This window comes from Schistocerca cancellata, chromosome 3, assembly GCF_023864275.1.
Source record: "Schistocerca cancellata isolate TAMUIC-IGC-003103 chromosome 3, iqSchCanc2.1, whole genome shotgun sequence".
Classification (NCBI taxonomy): domain Eukaryota; kingdom Metazoa; phylum Arthropoda; class Insecta; order Orthoptera; family Acrididae; genus Schistocerca; species Schistocerca cancellata.
Genome location: NC_064628.1, coordinates 569,363,693 through 569,380,033, shown reverse-complemented (window position 1 = coordinate 569,380,033; position 16,341 = coordinate 569,363,693).

Genomic DNA, 16,341 nt, shown 5'->3' with positions numbered 1-16,341 from the left:
CCGTGCTCGGGAAGCGAGAACGCTACCGCGAGACCACGAGCGGCGGACACCATCATTTACATTGTGTACACGCTCTTGTAGAAAAGTTAGTAATGATGAACAAATACACGTATGGATGAAAGGACTTGGTGTACTTGCTGAAAATGTAGCTGTCACTGGAGATATTACTTTGTACGGTAAATATTAATAAAGCGTGATCCCTGACGACTGTAGCCGGTGGTGGTGGGGGTGGGGGTGGGGGGGGGAGCGTACATCGTGAATATGGGGCTCAAGGATGCAACAGTTTGAAAAAATTCGAAAGCATAATGCCGCACTGCCCGTGAATGTGGGAGGTCCGCCTATTGCTGCCATTCGACTCAGCTCCTCAGGAACTGCTTGTGATCAACATGCCTTTTGGGTGTTTTCAATAAAATATGCTGTCATTTCACATCACAAACAAACATACCTTTTTTCAATCATATCTTGAACAGATTATCTGTTATGTCCCTGGTACAGTTAATTACCTGGATGATGACCTGGTCTGCGATACATCTCTTGAGGACTTTGCATGCAATTTGGATGCTCTTTACTTCCACTTTGCCGGCCGCGGTGACCAAGCGGTTCTAGGCACTTCAGTCCGGAACCACGCGACTGCTACGGTCGCAGGTTCGAATCCTGCCTCGGGCATGGATGTGTGTGATGTCTTTAGGTTAGCTCGGTTTAAGTAGTTCTACGTTCTAGGGGACTGATGACCTCAGATGTTAGGTCCCATAGTGCTCAGAGCCATTTGAACCATTTGAACTCCCACTTTGATAAAGTTCAGTTGTGATGTAACAAGGACAAATGTACTCTCTTCGTTTGACAAGTGGAATACTTGGGACATGTGCGTAGTGCTTCTGGAATTCGTCTTACCCCTCAGTATGTAGAGGCTACTCAAGGACTGCCGGTGCCCAGAGATAAATCTCAACTGAAGTCTGTGCTTGGACAGCACAATTACGACAGGTGATTTATTCCACATGCCGCAGCACTCGCCAAACCTTTACATTAGCTGCTCTGTAAATATTTTCCGTGAAACTGGTCACTCCAATGTGACAGAGTTTCTGACCTATGGTAAGCACTCCTGCAGCCAACCTGCCTGATCACATACGACACAGCCAAGAGTCTCATCTTGGCAACTGATGCATCGGATTACGGTGTGGGTGCAGTCCTTTCACGTATGGTGGATGGCACAGAACAGCCAGTTGGTTTTATTTCGAGGGGCTTGAATGCTGCACAGTGCAACTACAGTCAGCTCGAGAAGTAGACTTCGGCGATCACCTTCAGAACTGAGAAGTTTCATGACTACATCTAAGGCCAACAGTTCACCCTTATGAATGGCCATATGCTGCTGATCCCACTGCTCTGGTCCATCATACCCATCCCTAACAAACAGCATGGCGTTTACAACTCTGGGCTACAGAGCTACATGTATGAGGTCCACTTCCACTCCACAGCACAGAATGCCATTGCAGACTTAGTTTCCAGGCTGCCCATTGTACAACACCCAGACTTTGACAAAGATACAGAGGTGTGTTTCCATATGGGTTTGGTGATAACAGAGGCAGTCGCCCAGCTTCCACTGGATATAGCGCATGTCAAACAGCACACAGTCAGCGGTCTTTCCTCTGAGCAGTTTTCCACTACATCAACTAGAGCTGGCCTTCCAATTGTAAGCCACTGGCACACCCCCACCTCCAGGCGTTCTGCGGGCACCAATTAGAATTATTTGCAAAGCTAGAAGTCATCTTTATCCAGGGCAGCAATGGCTTAATGTGCATTGTTGCCACAAGTGAGTCCTCGATCTTCTCCACAAGGGCCTTGGGGAGGGAGGGTCCTCACCAAGAGGCTGACACAACACCATGTATACTGGAGTGTCATGGACATATCAATGATCCACATGGTCATTGGCTGCTCCATGTACCAGAACAAGCAAGTGGTAACTGTTTGATGATACTCCCCTGGCCCATTATGACCACACACTGGTCCTACATCCATATCGATTTTGAGGGTCCCTCTCTTGATTCGTCGTAGTTTATCATCATTGATGCTGTAAGGGGTTTCCATTTGTAATTAAATTGACATTTACTTCTGCCACACATACTATCAAAAACCTAACACACATTTTTGCCTTAGAAGGTCTCCCTGAAACCATTCTCACAGACAATGGACCTCAGTTCACCTCCACAAAATTGTCTTCCTCTTGTGCCACGAATAAAATCTTTCTCATTCATACGGCACGATTACATCCAGAATCCAATGGCTTTTCTGAGCAGTTTGACTGCCCATTCAAGAACCAAATGGCCAAACTGTGTTCATTCCTGTGCAGTCATCACTCCATGGATGACGCACTTGTTCACTTTTTCGCATCATACAGTGCCTCTCCACAGGTGAATACCCCCCAGTAAAACGCTTACATGGTTGACCACATCGCTCCTCTCTTTCTGTCCTTCACTCTCTGGAACAGCAGGGCTGCCCAGCCTACTGCAGATGGCACCGCTTCTCCTTGCTAGACCCAGTGTGGGCAATGAACTTCGCTTGTGGCCAACCCTGATGTTGCTTCTGAGTCCCGATCACTTGACTGTGCAATGTTGGACGTTATATTAAAAGATAGATCACGCTGTCACAAATACGTCAGTAAGGTCTGACAATGGCATAACTCTGTTACATTGTTTGAAAACTCATCTCAGTGTTCTGTTCCCTGTGAATGCCGATGTCGACGCTTCTCTTCAGTGGGATGGGAGACTCCCAATGTCACAGCCCGACACTCCAATAGAAGTTAATCCCACTCCACCTTCACCTCCTTGACTGAGCCAGGAAGACGCCAGTGACCCCAATGGGAGACCTGTCTTCGCCTGGCCTCTGTTACTTAGGAAGGGGGGGAAGAGGCGTGGCGTGTCACAAAAGCAATCAAGCACCGAATCCACATGGCAACAAACTGCCATGAGGTTCGTTGCCTGCTCAGCCCCTGCGAGTACATGACGTTCCGGCTCCGCCATTTGCAGCGTGACCTGCAGAGGGCCTTCACGTACACCGGACCAAAGCACAGAGATCAACAAAATCAACAAGAGAGGTCGCTCCTGCCATGAACCTTTCGCTGCATCCATCAGTTTCACGTGCAGCCATTCAGGAGGAATTGTACCTCCACCGTGCGGTTATTATGGCCACCTACGCGCTGATCATGACAGTCACGATGCCAGCATCCAAGAGAAGAAGTCCGCTCCAGGCCCAGCGCCGCCTCGACCGCACGCCGCCTTCGCTGCCAAGGGCCCTCGGAAACATGTTCGCGATCTGTTCGTATGCTGTCAGACATTGGAAAACCTGTAGAAACTGTGAACTCGCGCAGATCTTAACTGAAGTGTCGATCTGTAAGTGTTGATCAGTTCCAATGTGCTCTGCTGAAGGATAGCGAGGACTTAAACCTCTGGTAGTCAGACTAGTGGAGAACGAACTTGACTGTAGAAGCATTCCTTGTTTTGTCTCCTCAAACAAGATGAGCATTCCAACGACTTGCGTTTGTTGTGAACTTATTTCTCTTTTAGGAAATAGTTACAAAGCTGGTTACTTGTTTGTGACACGACAGGGAAGACTATTCGTGTTGAATTCATTGTATTCTTAAATACAGAGGATGAAATACAAGGTCGTGTGTTTTTTGTGAAAGTGTTCTTGGTGCTTAAGTTACTTCTCTTTCACAGCGCTCTCACTTAAGTCGACTTGCAGTCTCCCTGATAATTACTGTTGCTGACATGGAGTAGGTGGCCTCTGCAGCAGATCAATGGACGGTATGACATCAACTGTAAGTCAATACGTTGCGATGGTGTACTATGGGGAATGGTGTGGTGTTATCTAGATTTATAATCGGTTCAGCAGAGGCCCTCCACTGGCCTGGAGATGCCAAGGGCTCGCACCAGCAGTATGCGCCTCTTGACACCAGGCCCAAAATGGTGTGGAGATGGCTTGGAGTCGCTCGGTAGTGTGTCTCTTCTCTGTTCAGGTCGTCAGCGAGTGAAGGTCGCATTTCTATCCCTGTACTGCTGCCTGTGTGGTCAGGTGTCCGCCAAGCTGTCTCGTGTGGGTCGTATTACTAATGTCACCTGTATGACCCTCTAACAGAGTTACGTGCGAATATTAGAAATACAGAGGCAATATTGCCATAATAGGCTTTGCATTCAATATTCTCATTGAATACAACTACTAATAACACACATGACATTCAAATAATGTAGCTTTCTTACCAGAATGAGTTAACATTTAGTGAAATGCTGTTGCCCTTAGGCTTTCAAAAGTTACTGTGCATGAGTTAAGCTCTTTAATTTACAAACGTGCCTCTAGAAAATGAAAATATTAAACTCAGGCTCCTTGGCCTCTTAATAATTGAACAGCAAATTTAATAATTACGTATTTTGTAATAGGACTTTTAGGAGAGACTGGTGTATCAATTATATTTCCATAATTCCATATCTTCAGGGTCACTGGAGGACAAACGACACATTAGTACACAAAACAAGTTAGATATATGTGGACATGTGATAAATATATGTAGATCGAACGCTACTGCAACACAATGAGGTGATAAAAGTCATGAGATAACTCGCAATATCGTGTCGGACCTCCTTTTACGTAGCGAAGTGAATCAGATTGATGTAGTATGTACTGAAAAAGTCTTTGGCAGTCCTCTACAGAGATATTGAGCCACGTTGCCCCTTTAGCCGCCCATAATTTCGGAAGTGTAGCCTGTGGAGGATTTTGTGTACGAACTGACATCTAGATTATGTCCCATGCGTGTTCGATGGGATTTATGTTGTGGGACCTGGAAGGCAAGATGATTTGCATCAATTGTCCAGAACATTCTTCAAATCAGTTGAGAACAATTCTGGCCTTGTGACATGGCGCACTGTCATGAGAACATGAAGTCCATGAATGGCGGCAAATGGTCTCCTAGTAGTCATACATAACAACTTCCAGTCAATGATCTGATCAGTTGGTTCAGTGCAGTCAGTCCATTCCATTTAAGCAAAGCGCACATCATTGTGGTGTCACCACCAACTTGCAGAGTCGTTTGTTGACAACTTGGGTCTTTGGATTCGTGGGGTCTATGCCATACTCGAACCCTACAATCAGCTCTTACCAACTGAAATTGGGATTCATCTAACAAGGCCACGGTCTTCCTGTCGTCTAGGGTCCAAACGATTTGATCACGGGCCCAGGAAAGGCCCTGCATGCGCTGTCGTGCCGTCAGCAAAGAAACTTGCATCGGTCACCTGCTGTCATAGTCTCTTAAGGCCAAATGTCGCCGCACTCTCTTAGCGGACACGTTCGTCGCACATTGATTTCTGCGGTTGTTTATGTAACGTAGCTTATCTGTTAGCACTGACAACTCTATGGAAACGCTTCTGCTCTTGGTTGTTAAGTGAACACCGTTAGATACTGCGATGTCCGTGGTGAGAAGTAACGCCTGAAATTTGGTATGCCCTGCAGACTCTTGACACTGAAGATCTCGGACTAATGATTTACGAAATGGAATGTCCCATGCGTCTATCTCTAATTACAATTATAGGTTCAAATTGGTGTAAATTCCCGTCCTGCATTCATAATCACGTCAGGAACTTCCTCACGTGAATCATCTGAGTAGGAATAACAGCTCCGCCAATGTACTGCCCTTTTAAAGGTTGTTTATGGAATACTGCCACCATCTGTAGATCTTCAGATCTCACGACTTCCGTCATCTCATTGTACGATCTGAGGTATGCACAGACGCTAAACTGAACGGAATCCTCAAACTTGTATGATCATGCACCTTTCTTAATGGTAGCGTGTAGGGTTTTCCACTCTCTCTGAGATACTGCCTTCTTTTTACCATCACTCAATTCTGAAAATAACTGGTCAGTCCATATCTCGGATGACTGTTGTGGAACACATAAGACACGCGAGTGCAGCATATGGTTGACAACATAAGAAGACAGAAAAAAATCTATGATGGAATTTATGATAGCTATAAAATGTGTACTTAACATGATTAGCTATTTTTGGGTTAGAATACCCCCCACTGGCGGTATTTTCCTTCCTGTAAGACACCACTGACTTTCAAAATTTCTCGGTGACAGTCGATACTCCGTTAACAGCATACCAAAAACAGACAAATAAATCCTGCATCTTCAGTTGGTCAGACTCAGGTGTCTGTGTATGATGTGGGGTGTTAGTAATCAGTCTTTTATCGCCCAGTTCCTCAGCGTGCCATCGAATCTGGCAAAACATTACAAGCTCGGTGCTACATCAATATCGGCAATTACCACCTAGTGCTCCCCGCTACTGGCACTAAATGTCAAAACTATAACACGTAAATCATCGATACTGAGAAAACAAATCCAACGTTTCATCCAATCATTTCATTATTATCATTTTCCAGTAAAGCCTCAATGATTTAAACTTTAACAGGAAATCGTCCGCACGAGCGAGGTGGCGTAGTGGTTATCACACCGGACTCGCATTTCCAAGCACGATTGTTCATACCCGTATGCGACCATCCTGATTTAGGGTTTTCGTGATTTCCCTAAATTCTGGGAACTGCCAGGGCAGTTCCTTTGAGAGATCAGTGCCGATTTCCTTTTCCATCCTTCCATAATCCGAGTTTGTGCTGCGTCTCTAATGAACCTGTTGTCGACGGCACGTTAAATAGTAATCTCCTCCTGAAATCCCCTACGAAGTCATCCGCATACTGTTCTTCTACTCTGCCTTGTACAGCCGCCCACGACTGTGAGTCTAGTTGTTAGGTCGCAAGCAAAGCGTAGTCAATAAATCTCTTGAGGTGCGAGATGTTTCCTCGACCCTTCGATTAACGAGTCCTGTGGGTCTCAAGTTCAAAAACGTTATTATGTATAAGTTCCCTCACTCTGCATGGTCAACAATAGACGTAAAAACAATTTATGGCTTATAAATATGCGCCCGTGTTATCTCTGTCTCATCTTCTATATAATTTGAGTGCCTTCAGCGTGCTCGCTTCTTCTCATAGCACTTTAAAATTTTCTTTAATACGATGCAAAATTTTATGGTCTGCACATTTACAGGTGCAATTACCTGTATCTCACTAATTCGTAACCTACCCTATCATTCCCCCAGTGCCGAAAATACCTTGTGACTACTTAATTCCTAGTAATACATGGCCTGCAGCTTATCTACAATTCTCTATTTACAATTAGGGCTCAAATTGGATCAAATGAGCACTATGGGACTTAAAGTCTGAGGTCATCAGTCCTTTAGAACTTAGAACTACTTAAACCAAACTAACCGAAAGACATCACACACATCCATGCATGAGGCAGGATTCGAACCTGCGACCGTAGCGGTCGCGCGGTTCCGGACTGAAGAGCCTAGGACCGCTCGGTCACATCGGCCGGCAGTTAGGGTTCCTACGTTGAATTCCGTATTACGGCGAATTTAGAGCATCGGATTTTGGCTAACATCACCTCCTGTTTCTCTCTTCACAGTTTTTACAATGGTACCTTTGCGGATCTGGGCCAATATTTCTACCGATTGCTGCGCCCTCTCTTCTCTGTTCGTCACGTCATTTATAATTTTGCCTCTCGTCTTCCTGATACGATGGTGTCTATGAACTACGAGTGTTTTTCTTATACCATCTCTTGCCATATTTGTGGGGTTGATGTCTCACCAGTTCACGTAAGTAGATCCAAGTTGTGGCATCCCATAGTGCGTTTGTACAAAGTGCACAAGTTCTCTGACAAAAAATTCACGATCGTAACCAAGATCGTCAAGAAAATTAAAAAAATGCTCTTGCATCATTCATTGCGCAAACGGCTAACGTAATATCTTTTGGAATCTGGTTAGATACTGATTAATTAATAATTTTATGAATAATAATTGCGATGAAAATTTGCTGGCGCTGCACTAGAGGCGCAGCAATAGTGAGTTCGCTTTGGAGCTGTGTCTCAGCTAATCTACGCACAGCGGCGCACACTCCAGAGAGTCTGGCTTGTGATTCTTCGAATACCACGAGAAATCTGTGACATATATTATTTGTTTATTGGACGATAGTTCTTCAAGCCTTGAAGTTAGTTACCTCCTCTTCTTGCTTGAAGACGATGTTAAGGCTTATAGTTTGCTGTGCTTAAATTTCTTGCTCCTCGGGTACCGGTAACGCAAATAGATCAGGTGAAACAAGGAAATAGTAAATGAAGTTGACTTCGTACCATAAAAATTAATGTATTTCACATTGTTAGTCAACTAAAAAGAAAACCACATCCCCTCCGTCATGGACAGGAAAACACTGACAGTATCAGAGCGCTGAAACATCCGACAGGAGTTTTTACAAACATAAGAAAATTAAAGTTCTTCATCTTTCCCCGCTAGCTGCACAGGCTTGATTCCTCACTGGCTTACTCCATCTTTGCCGTAGACTGCTTAGGCGAATAAAAGGATAAAAATAGATAGAAAAAAATAAAACAAATACCCATGTAGGTGAACCAGCATAAGTTCCAATACAATGTCACAGATCAGCATAAGCCCTCACTGCTCAAACACTGCATCCTAGGACTGCATTCTTTTGTCCATTTCATTAAAAACCCTTATCAGATTTCGAAATGTCTGTACTACATAGGGCTCTATCAAAAAATGCCTAGTTTGACATGATCCTGTTCCCTTGCGTCCAACATTCGTACAGGGAAACATGTTTCAACTCCACGTAAGTTCTGTACTTTGCCCCTGTCACTCGCATCATTGCAGCTGCTTCTCCATATAGAAACGCCTAAATGAAATTGATTTCATAAGCAGCAGACCATGACCTTTGAATACCGTGCTGGAACTATTGTATCCACATTTTAGAATGCAATCTTTTCGTTCTGTCTGGGAACAATGCGTACTTGCGAACAGAAACAAAAAGTTTTCCATTTTCGTCCTCTTCGACGTCCTGGTAACCTATTTCTACCAGCACAGCTGACTATATATTCACAGACGGTGGTACAGGATCACTGCCTCTCTGTTAAATCACATAATTCATCCTCACTCTTCCGCCGATCTTCTTCACACATAAATGTCTCTCAGTTGCTTGCCTTTATTTTAAATGGAACAACACTTTGATTTAGTAGCTAATTTTAAGTCTACAGCAACGGCACCATCCCAGCCTGTATCGTTGCATAACTAAAATTCCTTTACCAGTTTTCTCACATGAGATACGTCGTCCGTGACTCCATCTCTTTCCTATTTAATGAGTTTAACACAATTGTGTAATTCATCTGTTGTGCCCTTTATTTGTTGAATCACGAGCCCAATTTATTTTCCCAACCGCAGGCTTGTTCCTCAATTATTTTTTCGTCCTCTTTTCTGCTCTGTTAATTTCTACCGTGATCTTTTTCTCCAATTTCACCATCCTTTCTACACACCGTTGCACATGACCTGTTAAGTGCTGTTCTAAGCTCTTCAAATTATTACTATGTTCCTTGCATTGCTCTCCAATCCTTTTGAAAACCGCATCACTTTTCCCATCCTCCAATTTGAAGTTTTCGTCTATCTTTTTCAAAAATTGTTCCATATTTTTCTAACGCTAATCAGATATTCCATTATGCTCTTATCACTTTTTGGTGTGTGCTTCTACCATTTTGTGCTGCTTCTTGCTTTCTAATGTCATTTAGATTATCTGACTATAGACAAAACGTCGTATTGGAAAAGGAGTTGGCGCACGATCGGCAACACACTGTCTCAAAACGTTGTGTTCATCAACAACAGGGTTGCCCATTGCGCGTGACCAGTGCCTACCAATTTAAATTGTATATTACAGCACTGAGGATGGTCACTAAATGACCGAAAATCGATTTTGCGGTTAATAAAACAAAAAATACGACCAATGCTGTCTCTCCTTCTAAGTCACATCCTCTTCGCATAACATATCAGCTTCAGTTTTCTCTCTGTTACTCTAAAGGCTACTTCATTCCTTACCCATCGCTAATGACCATTCTAAATTACTCTCACGACTGTCATGAAACACAGTACTTTGTGAACTATCTTTCTCGAGTTACAGATTAAGTTCGCAGTCTACAGTTATGATGGACTTGCTCTTCTCAATCAATGGTACTAACCATTTCTAAACTACATGAATGAACACAGGTTAACGTTGCCGTAACCAATAACTGGCGCAAAACAACCACATCTCCTTCCTAACCTAGACGCACAACACAATAAAAACGTACCAAAAACACAAACACGCTTAAAAGATCCCCAAAACTGTAACGTAGAAACACAGAACAACGACGCGATTTACTCACCATACATTCCTGTAAGAGAAAGACAAATTCGTAGACTACAGCGCAAGCAATTTATCATTAGTTTAAATTAGTTTAAATTCTAGAACCTCCTAATTTCATATCCTATCAGTCGAAATAAATTTCAGTATTTTCTGCAGCATCACATCTCAAATTCTTCAATTCTCTTCTATTCTGATTTTCCCACAGCCAATATTTCACTACCAAAAATGCAGTATTACAAACTTAGGCAATTTGGTTCAGGCTAGAGGAGTTCTCTCGTCCACAAATGCCCCCTTTGCCAGTGATAGTCAGTCTCTTCCGTCCTCCTTGCTTATTCTGCTGTCTAGGTAACTGATTTCATTAACCTCGTCTACTTCGTCACCCCCAAATACTGATGTTAAGTTTGTCGTTTTTCTCAATATTGCTACTTCTCAATGCTTCCGTCTTCGTTCGATTTTACTCTCAAACCATATTCTGTATTCATTTAACATTTCATATCTTTCAACGCATCCTGTAACCCTTCATCACTTTCACGGAGAATAGCAATGTTATCAGCGAATATTATCACAGAAATTCTTTCACCTTGACGTTGAATCCCACTCTTGCCATTTTTAAAATTTTAAACAATGCTTCTTCGATGTACAGGCTGAACAGTAGGGCGAAACACTACGTCTCTGTTTTACACCACTTTTAATTCGAGAATTTCGTTGTTCGTCATTCATATTTTCCTCTTGGTTCTTGTACATATTGTATATTACCTGTCTTCTACTGTAGCTTACCCCTATTTTAGTCAGAAGTTCTAACATACGGCACAATTTTACATTGTCGAACGCTTTTTCTTGGTCGACAGAACTATTGAACCTATCTTGATTTTTTTTTTCTGCCTGGCTTTCATTATCAGGTGCAACAGGTGACCTACCTCTCTGTCGCCTTTCCTAAGGCGAAACTGACCATCAGCTAACAGATCCTCAATTTTCTTTTTCCATCTTCTGTATATTGTTCTTGTCAGCAGCTTGGATGCGTGAGCTGTTAAGCTGATTGTGTCATTATTCTTTGACAGTTGGCTTTTCCTATCGTCGGAATTCAGTGTATGATAGTTTTCCGAAAGTTATGTGATCTCTCGCCACTCTCGCAGATCCAACACACAAACGTGACCAACCACTTTGTTGCCACCTCCCCGAAAGATCTTAGAAATAGTGCTGGAATTTAATCTATCCCTTCTGCCTTATTTGATCTCATGTCTGCCAAAGCGCTCTTAAATTCCGATTGTAATGCTGGATCCCGTAGCTCTTCGACTCCTGCTTCCTCTGGCACCAGCTCATCTGACATATCCTCTCCCTCATAGATGCCTTCATTGTACGCTTTCGACCTACCTGCTGTTATCAGTGGAATTCCCATTGCACTCTTAATGTCCGCGCGCTTGCTTTTAATTTCACCAAAGGTCCTTTCGACTTTTCTGTGTATGATATGAGTCCTGGCAACCATTTCCCATTCGAATTCCTTACATTTTCCATGTAACCATTTTGCCTTAGTTACCCTGTGCTTCTTACTTACTTCATTTACATACGGCCGGGTGAGTGGTGTGCTGACCGCATACCCCTCCATATCCACATCCTGTGACGCCTATGGTCTGAGGATTTCACGGCGGACGGTCGGTACCGTTGGGCCTTCATGGCCTGTTCAGAAGGAGTTAAGTTTTAGTTTTTTTAGGTGAAATTTACTGCAGAACTCTATGAGCCTTTCTCCTATCTAATTCGTACTACCAAGTTCATATTTTGCCGTAACTCTTTCCCCTATTCCTTCCCCCACCCTATACTCGCATTCCAGAGGCCAATAACTGTTATATTTTCATCCGCCTTTATATACAGAATTACTTGTTCGGTACTCTCATACAGTTTCTCTATTTGTTCAACTTCGGTTAGGGACGCCGGTATCTATACTTGAAGTATTGTTGTTGGTGAGGACAACCATACCACCGAGATGTTCACAGTAACTCACTCTATGCCCTAAGCTCCTATTCATAACGAATCCTACTCCATTATACCATTTTTGCTTCTGTTGATATTACGCTACACTTATCCGACAAGAAATTATTGTCTTCTTTAGTTTCACTTCAATGAGCCCCGTATATTTAGACTAAGCCTCAGCTTTTCCTTTTTCAGATCTTCTAGCCTACCTACCAGGTTGGGACTTGTGACTTCCGTAATCTTGGAATCTTATCCTTTTGTCAGTTATTCCATCTTTTCCTCACGGTCACCTCCTCCTTCGTAATTCACTCCCAGAGATCCGAATGGGGAACTATTCCGAAAGATTTTGACAAAGGAGAAATTATCAATGAACTTTTTTACTTACAGACTACATATCCTGTGGATACACATTATGCGTCTTTAATTTAATGATTTACATTTCTTCTGCATACTCAAATTGTTGATCATTGCTCATTTTTCTGCCGTTTAGAGTCAGTTTCCCACCCTGAGGACAACAGAGTGTCCTGAATCTCTGTCCGCTCCTATGCCCTCTTCGACGGTGCTATTGGCAGAACTAGGATGACTTCTTATGCCGGCAGTCTTTTATCGCCGATGGTGTTGGCTTCATATTGTAACTTTAAACAGTGGCGAAGTTCGAAACCATGACCGAGGACGTTTTCACCGCTTAGTCAAAGACGCTATCCCTAGACCACGGGTGCATAAGGTTATTCAAATTAAAGAAAGAAACTAGTGGTCACTCTAACAGTTTACCTTGTTGCTATAAAATATCAAAAGAAATACATTATTCATTTAATTAAGAATGTAAACATGCAATAAGTCGACAAAAGTTTTGTAATTATGAAATATAGGCTTGGTACAGATGGGTGGAAGCAGGAAACCATAATGTGAAACTGTATCATGGAGGCAGAAGAAAGAATCCGGAAAAATGAGTGCGAGCAGCAACAGTAATACCAAAGAATCTGATGGAAACAACTATCTGTCTGCGAACATTAAAGCTGTACGAATGAAACCTGGCGTCCCCCTGGATTCCACGATTGCATCGTTGGCTCATCCTCACCATTCTTAAATGGTTTTGAGTGTGGAACACGATGGTAGAAGTGGCTGGAAAATCGCAGTCCAGCTGTTCTCAGTTCTAATACGGCGATATCCTTCTGCACGAAATCTTGGCAGCAAGAAGCTACTGTTTGATTACCCAATAACAACTTACTAATAATTTTAAGAAACTCCTGCTCTCGCGATTTTTGTCATTGTTAACAAACAATTGTCTGGCATATGGAGGAAGGCATAAAGTCTCTCCCATTCCATGACAGTTTCCTGATCCTAACCAACCAGAAGCTGTCCTTGAAGACTTACGCATGGGATTTCACCTTCAGTACACACAATTATTCTGAGCCAGTAAGAGCTATATTACTACGATTGTAAACAGATATTCTTTCTTGGTGTTACCGCAGATAAATTGCCGGTTCCAAGTTCTCCCGTTCTGAAGTGTACACCTGGCTCTTACATTTTGTCCTCCCTAAAGGTATTACTCCTAGCGTCTCGAAGAAAGCAGTTTTACGGCAGGCAGGACGCCCTCGAGGCGCTTTTTGTGTGGAAACGGAGCGTAGCAAATTCTTTCTCTTCCAGGTGCTCAAAAGAGTTTCTTTCAACTCCAAAGAAATGTATGAATCTCTGGCCCTTTTAAGTTAATTTTCATATCCAGAGTCAGCTACAAAGTGCTCCCAATCACGAAGAAAATAACAGGCCTACTTCAAACAGGACAACTTAACATAATAAAAGGAATGGAGCAGAAGAAGTAATTAGCTGTGCAGTTACTGGTAGTAGAGAATAACTTCTTCTGCAGATGTGATGCAGCGTTAAATTACCGACTACATTGACTATTAAAATGTACGTTGCATGACAGCAGGGCGTAAACTGCCATGTAGCAACATTAACGAAGTTGCTCAAACAGCTTGTTTTGAATTTGGTAAAATTAACCCCGCGATGATGCGGTAAGAAAAGCGTACATCAGGGATGTGGAGGCTCATGATGGCTCTGTATCTCATTCAAACTGTTAGCTATTTATTGGTATTTCTTAACAAATGATGATAGGTAAACTTGCAAATTAATTATTAAATAAACCATTTAAAACACACCAATACGCAAAGACATGATTAATTAATGCAATAATACATGAACTCAAAAAATATCGTCTTTAGCATTACCTAAGTTACATATTAGTGCCATCGTACACACATTATGGTAGCATTTATGTGGATGGCTTGATAAAGGACCAATGTTTGAAACTACTTGTTTAGTTTCCTAGGGCATAGGTTTCTTTGCAGTTCAACGAACATTTCAAGTATATGAGGTATTGGTGGCAAGTTGAACAAAAGTTTTCTTTCTTGCTGTGTGGATTTATCGTCAACACGAAGACAGCTCTAAACAAAACGATAGCGCTGCCGTGCTATTGTTGACTGAAATACTTCAGCGCTGCACTGTCTGAAGCCCAGAGGTCAGCAGTGCTGTGCCTCCCAGATCGCTAAAATTCAGCGATTTACAACAAGCCAGTATAAGCCTTTAGTTGGATCGTGCTCTTTTCGTTCATAAAATAGTGATTTGCAACCGTTTCAAAAGCTTTCCCTTTCTATAATTTGTGAGTTTGTGTATGTTAAGAGAATAATAAGCACATCTTCATTGCAAAAGAGATTCCAGCGTTCAAGATCTGACACTGCCGATCTTGCTATCAAGCTGAGTTATGATACCTAAATGACTGGGCCTGAACTTCTTGCTGAGAAGGATTTTTTCGCCAATTACTTCTATCAATGATCTAGGTATCTGACTTTCTGGTCGCTCGTCTATTTCTGGTAAAATCTGAAAGTAAGACGAAAGTATTACATCGCGGTTGTGCAAGGGTTACGATTAACCTCTAGGCGTTCTCTCACTGCTACTTCCTTGTGCGTGCAGCATCTATCCTCTTAGCGTTCGCGGACTTCTGTTTCCTTGCGCGGGGTCAGTCTTCTGAGAGATGGCACGAAAACGTAGCTCCAGCTTCTGCCAACTTCAATCAAGTAGAAATGTGGACAAAAAAACTGTACACAAAAGAAAGTGAGCATGGTCAAATGTAGCCAAACTTTGCTCACCGCGTTATGTCACTGTGCAATGAGTCATTTAACAGTGGGACGTTTTCTGATTGGTTGATATATGCTGCAGTGTAGCCGTTGTTAAAGAAAGGAGACAAAGAAACGCAATCAGATATCCTTCCAGTTTTTACTTTGCAGCAGTTCTCGAAAATTTTACGAAACGTAGTAAATAGTCGGCTTCTTAAACACGTGACATCAAGTAATACCGTATCAAAATCACTGTTCGGATTTCTAAAGGGTTCCGGTATTGAGATGGCTATCTACACGTACAGTGCGAATGTACTTGTACTTAATTCTTTATAAAATAAATCACATACTACTGGTCTATTTTGTGACCTATCAACAGCATTTGATTGTGTAAATTATAATATTATTTCAAATAAGTCACAATACACTTTTTCCTAATAATATTTGTGAATAAATAAATATCTCTTTTTCAGATTAACAGTTCTAGTCATAGAATCAACACTACAAATAAGAACCAATTTACAGAGATATAAAGTAGCTAAGTTACTTTAGTCCAGAAAGGTAATTAGTATAACATTTACAGTAGCTTCTCAGCAGCCAAAAAGTGTAAACTAGTAATTATGCTCCATATAAGAACAGCCTAATGCACATATTGGTGGTCAACTACATCTGCTCCATTGATGAATGTACACTGAGATGACAAAACTCGTGGGATATCTCAAAAAAATGGCTCTGAGCACTATAGGAATTAACATCTATGGTCATCAGTCCCCTAGAACTTAGAACTACTTAAACCTAACTAACCTAAGGACATCACACACATCCATGCCCGAGGCAGGATTCGAACCTGCGACCGCAGCAGTCGCGCGGCTCCGGACTGAGCGCCTAGAACCGCTAGACCACTGCGGCCGGCAAATAGTGGGATATCTCCTAATATCGTGTCGGACCTACTTCAGCCCGGCGAAATGCAGCAAATCAACGTGACATGGCATCAACAAA